Below are 6,957 nucleotides of genomic sequence, written 5' to 3'. Positions count from 1 at the left end.
TTGTAACATTATGATTTTGACTTTTAGACATATAATGTGTCTTACTGCAGATGCCTTTTATGTTTTTTTTTAAAAAAATTAAATGATTTTTTGTTCGATTTACACATGAGAATAGAGATTTTATTTTTAACCTTCTTTTTAATATACAAACGTTTTTCTTTTTTAAACGATTTTCTTCCACTTGAATGTGAATATTGTTTATATTTGGTGATATTGTGAACATATATATATAATTGAAAGGAGAAATTTAGAGTGGCTTTGAATCTGAAACTGAAAATTTTAAAAATCCATACGGTCGTTGGAATTCTCATGAATTTCGACATTCTCTGTGTTGATGACTGTGATGCCGGTAACGTTTATTATACACAACAACATATACATTATTTCATTGTTTTGCTGTTAAAAAAAAGTGGGGAAATGGGAAAAAAAAAATGCATAGTTTTCTAACCAATTACATTTAAAAAAAAAACATGAGAAGACTGCGATATGGGAGGGTCTATCAATAGCTCTGATGCCTTATTACACTGAAGAATGGTATTGATTGATCAATCCACCTATTCACATATGTAATCAAATTACGTTACCTTCCTAATTAATTGTCTTAATCTATTCCCATATTTAATCAATACCATTCTAATTAATTGTCTTAAAATATTATAATGCAATGAAAATTGAGAAATCTGTCAAATGGACGACGTGGCTTCACAATTTTTATTATTTTTATATTCAAATTAAATTGATAATTGTATATAGCTATAATATTTAAAAAATATTTTTCAATAGAAATTACTAAAATCAAATTGAATTTTTATATAATAAAACTGTTTTTTTAAAAACTATAATAATACGATGACAGGTTTTTGTGATATGTGATCACTAATGTTTCCAAAAAAACCTATTTTCATTTATAATATTTAATACTCTAATCAAATAACTAATGATGATAGTAATAATCAATAAATAAATGCCACATGTAATTGATGATGTGGATATTGACGTGGCTTCATGAGAAACCTTCAAACACAACTTTTAATATATATAGATTGATTAAATATGGGAATATTTAATTTGAGATATGTATTCATATTTAAAAATAATAATTAAATCAAAATATTTATTATTTGAAAAGTGGGAGTGGTTTTTCCAGGTTTTCGAAGTTAAAAATCTAAAAAAATCTCCGGTTATGATTTTTTAATTTCATTTTTTCTAAAAATTTGGAAAACCAATTTTTTAAGAAACTAACGTAAAAACCAAAAATCACTCTTTTATAGATTTTTAAAGATTTTTAATTAGACTTCTTTATTTTTATTAAAAAAATAATTATATTAATTATTTTAAAGATAAAAAACTCATTGTTTTAAAAATAATTTCACATTATACTTATGTATATATAAAGAGTATATTTTTATAATTTTTACCATAACTCTTTTTTAAAAAAAAAAGTTTTATAATTTAAGATATATAATTCAAATTTTATTATTCAAAATATATATGGTAGGCATCTTATATCGTTATTACTAGTATTAATAAATATGATTTTTATTTTAATACTAAAAATATTTTTTAGTAACTTTAAATAGGGTAAAACCCCTAAAAAACCTCCAACTTGCAAAAATATATACAAATAAACCTTCAACTTGAAAAACTGTCATTCAATCCCCGAACTTGTAACTTGTCACTGAATAAAACCTCGAACTTGCAAATTATTGCTCTAATAAACCTTTGACCGGTTTGACCACAATTTCAGGCGATCGAAAATCCATATATTAACGGATTGCTGATGTCACCTTATACACGTTATCAATTTTAATTTAAAAAATGACATCAGCAATCCGTCAATACGTGGATTTCCGATCGTTTGAAATTGTGGTCAAACCGGTCAAATGTTTATTAGAACAATAATTTGCAAAGTTATAATTATTTGATGTTATTGGTTTTTCGATAATCCTTTTGTTTTGGCACGAGTATTGTTGTGATTATCCAAAAAGAATGAATATTTTTGTAAGCATATATATATTTATTTATTTTTTACTTTTCATTTTATATATATGTGGGTTTGTATTTGTATAAGTGTATATACAAATATTATAAATCTATATATATTAATAAAGGAGTTTAAAGGATTCTGGTGAAGCCACCTCATCCTCCACCTCATTATCTATGTGGCATTTTATTTTTAATTTTCCTATGTCATTTAAAAATTCATTAAACTAATGAGTAAATGTATATAAATAATTAATTAACAGTTTTAAAAAACATGAAATAAATAATAAAAGTAGTGGAGGTAAATATACATTTATAATTTAAATGTAACGTATTATAGAGTGGGTTAAATTTAATAAAATATGTTAAGATTACGTTACAAAAAATAAATAATAAAAATAGTGGAGGTAAATATAATGAATTTTTTAAAGGTAACGTATTGTAGCATTTAAAAATTACAATATGAAACGGAAGATTTATGTGCGTGGTATTCATTACCCCACTATGAACCCGAGATCAATAATATATATATAAAATCGCGAGCAAGAAAAGATCACTGGCCACTTAACAACAGTAAAAAATTTGCATCTCCATATGAGGACCCTAGCCACCCGAGTATCTGGGTTTCAAGATTTTTCAAGAGGAGGAGAGATGATTTCTGTAATTTCTATAATTACAACACAAAAGTGTGGCGCATTCAAGATCAAGCGAGATTTCAAGAGAGAATCGAACGAAGCCACAATGAAAACTGAAATCCAGAGAGCCATACAAGTGCAGCGAGAGAGAGAGTATCGGTTAGACTGCGACAGAATTGGACCGCCGAGAAAAAAGAATCACATCCAGCCGGAGAATTCGCCGGGCACTGCCGCACAACCAAGAGAGGGAAGGAGAACATGGTGTTAATTAAGAAATTTCCTGTATTATCTATATAGATATATACGATATATATTTCATGTATGTAATATATATCGTATATATGTATATACATGTATAACAATAAGAACACTAAAAAATCATTATATATCGATTCTATATTCTATCTATGTAAATATACTAATATTTACTCTTTTCCGTAAATATATGATTTTATAATAATTTATATTTTTCCTAGATAAAAAATAATCCATATTAATACTAAATCTACATAGAATAAATGAATACTCCACAGTTTGGCTACAGTTATCCATATCTTGGGTTTTGATCAAATTTTGTTATTTTATAAAAAAATTCTTGATCATTTTTTATCATTTTTGGATAAGAAAGAGATAAAAGCAGCGACAAAGGTGAGAAAGAGACCTTAGCCAAAGGAGCAAGGCATGGTGGTGTAGGTTGCGTTAGAGAACGATATTGTGGTTAACATTTAAAGTAAAATTGTGAATAAAAATATAAACAATATATAAAAATATATGGTAAATAAGAAAATTTTTAAGAGACTAAAAACATGAGTTCAAAACAATCGTAACATGACTTTCCATGCCAAAAAAATTTCATATTCAATTTTTTAAATAAGAATTATATTAAAGATTTGAAATCAAAAACTAAATGACTAAATTTATGAAATAGTACATATTTAGAAACAAAAAAATAATTTTGATATATCAAAGAAAACAATGTCAAAAATTGCAATGAATAATCAGCTGGTTAATACATCTTTAAAAAGTTCGAAATATTAAGAAAAATTATGAATTCATGAATTGATTTTTCACTTATTGACGAGAATGTATACATAGTAATATTGTGTAATATATAAATAAAGAGGTTTAAAATAATTTGATAAGCTTATGTTATTCTCCATATTATATCTAAATAAAGAGATTTATATAATACACTATTCTCTCCGGTATCTTTTTTTTTAAAAATCTAATAGATTAGTTATGAATTATTAAATATAATCGATTATTCTTACAAGATGTCATATTCGATCAATTGATTTACTAATATTAATTAAAAAAAAAGAGAAGATTCTATTATATTAAAAATTAGATTTAAAAATTAGTATAATTATCTTCTTCAAAACAATATGAACCAAAACAAAAAAACTTACAGTATAATATATATATATATAATCTACAAATATTCTTCTAAATTTTTATTAGAAAAACGATCAAATTTAAATATTTTACATTAAAATAAATAGTTTTGATTTATATTCTCATTTATTTTTTATATTTTTTTTAAAATATATTTTCTGTTCCTATAATTTTTATCCCCCAAATATCATATATCATATATAATCCCTAAATCAATAAAAACAAAGATAATAAAATCAAATTAAGTCTTAAATCAAAACAATGATTTTGATACAAAATAAAATATTATGTTTTACATGTACATCAGTTTTTAAAATTAACTTCAAAATTAAAACAATGCGAAATTATTGCAAATAAATACGAGATAAAAAAACTAAAAAATAAACAAATGCTAACAACTAATCTATAATAACAAATACATATAATTTTATGCTATAAACCATGTAGAAAAATTGAAAAATTTATAAATAAATGAAATATATTCTTTATTAGTGATTTCAAGATTTTACAAAATAAAAACATATACAAGTTAACAAAAGATAAATTTCATATTTATTTTACAGAAAAATTGTATTGTTAGAAAGATTGATATCATTGTTTATGATATAGTGTAAGAGAGATGCTAGAAATGTCAATACCACAAATTGCTAGCGTTAGTAAACAAAATATAAGATCTAAGAAATTTGCCAAAGTACAAAAGAAAAAATATATACTTAGATTTTAAAATCGATGTATTTTTTATGTTGCAATTATTATTAGAATTTTGGTCATAATAGAATGATCAAATTTATAATTGGTATCGTCAAATTAGACAATTGCTTTCCATCAATTATTTTAAAAGTAATTTTTCCATATTTTATTTAAGTTGACATCTATGTAATTTTAAAATTTACGATATTTTACTTAGTTTCTAACTAACGTATAATTTCAATTTTAAAAATAACAATTATATCACAAAAACTTTTCATATGAGATGATCTTGCGGTTGAAATTCTTTCACAAATGAATATGGTGAATGTCAGAAAAAATACTTTAGTCGCTACTGATACAAATCCAAAGTTTATCGACAATAATTATTATATAAAATAATATTAGTATTATATTAAGTTTACTAATATTTTTATGAAACAAATGTTTTATCACTCAACACATCATCATCTATAAACATTTATATAGATAAATAAATTCAACATCGTCAAAATATTCTATGCCAAATACTTAAATCTTTTAGAATTTTGTTACATAGATAGGAAAAAAACACTAAAATCTTTTAGAATTTTGTTACATAGATAGGAAAAAAACACTAAAATCTTTTAGAATAAATTGATCGAGGGGGTATACGGATGAATCGGACGCACCAGAATGAGAGGGATCCGAGGGTTGTGTAGGTATGGGACGACACAATCTAAGATAACTTAAAGGAATTAATTGAGTTACTCATAGCAACAAGATGTATCAACCTTTTCGGTTACCCATCTCGAGAGAACCCCAAAGTTAAGCGTGCTGGTCTTGGAGTAGTCTTAGGATGGGTGACCTCCTGGAAAGTACTTTCAGGGATGTGTGCATGTGAAGACAAAACACGCTAAAAGGTCCTGTGTTGGTATGTGGGGATAGCTCTATCATTCCGTAGCGACCTTGGGTCGTTACATCAGTGGAGACAGAGATTCTTTATCTGCAAAAAAGAACATATGTGGATTTTGAGATTATTTATCTGACTTTGGTCCAAAACTTAGTTTTTTTTGCAAACTATTCTCAAGTGAATTAAAGAAAAGAGCTCAAGTCATGAACAAGAATTGAAAAAAATCACCAAAAAATGTATTAAACGAACAAGTGAAATATCTCATGAAAAATTATTTCCCTACATGCCAGTGATATGTTATCGAATCTGTTAAATAATTTACGGTGTTAGAACAAAAAATATGTTTATGGAAAAAAATTATAAAGTTTAAAAATGTATGTATTTATATAGATTTGTTTTTGAAAGTTAATAATTTTTAAATTATTTTTCTATATAAATAATATATATGATATAAAATAATATTATTATTTTAAGTCAATTAACAGTTTTATAATATTTATCTTATTATTTTCATGATTAAGTTGTTTTATTACCCGACATATCGTCATATATAAAAGAATTGTAAAACTCAATCTAATCAAAACGTTCCATGAATTGTTTTTCAATTATTTAATTTAAAAATATCAGATTAATTGTTATTCAAAATTAGTGAATGCGACTGATAATCTCAATATCTCCAAAATTAGAGTCGTTTAACAAAAGAAATGAACACTATGACAACGTATCCACCTGGATGTTGTACATGATCAAAATGATCAGACATAATCCATTATATTTATTTTGTAAAAAATAATCATGATATTATGCCGAACTGGAAATTCTCCATCCTTTTGGCTCTCGAAGTTGTTTCCGGTGGATGATTGTTGTTCTGATTTGTACATGATATTAATAAAAAATAAGTTTTATTTGAAATTTTTGTTACAATTCGTTTTCCAATTTTCAATCTTAGAAACAAATGGTTTTTATTTTGACTTCGATTTTCAAGCCTCCATTGCAGGGTCTGTCCCTGGAGGAGGAGGAGAAGGGGACTTGGTCGAGTCCGGTGATGGCGAGAGACTATAGGCGGATGATCAACTGGAGGTGAGGCACCATGTTGATGTGGTGGGCTTGAGAGAGGTGGTAAGGGAAGAGGTTTGGAGTCCGATGGAGCCAGAGGAGGAGACGACATAGTTGAAGTCGATGGACTCTGGAATCAGAGGAACAAAATCGGTGGGTGATGTTGATGGCGAAGAACTCAACGAATTACATGTTGATTCTAACATTTTTGACAAGTAAATTATTAATCTAAATTTTGTAAATTCATGGTTTTTATAGAAATTTTTATCTATCTCAGTGTTTTTTAATAAATAATAAAAGAGAAAATCC

This window comes from Tarenaya hassleriana, unplaced genomic scaffold, assembly GCF_000463585.1.
Source record: "Tarenaya hassleriana unplaced genomic scaffold, ASM46358v1 Cleome21, whole genome shotgun sequence".
Lineage (NCBI taxonomy): Eukaryota > Viridiplantae > Streptophyta > Magnoliopsida > Brassicales > Cleomaceae > Tarenaya > Tarenaya hassleriana.
The sequence above is the reverse complement of the archived record's forward strand: the minus strand, read 5'-3'. Positions refer to the sequence as shown.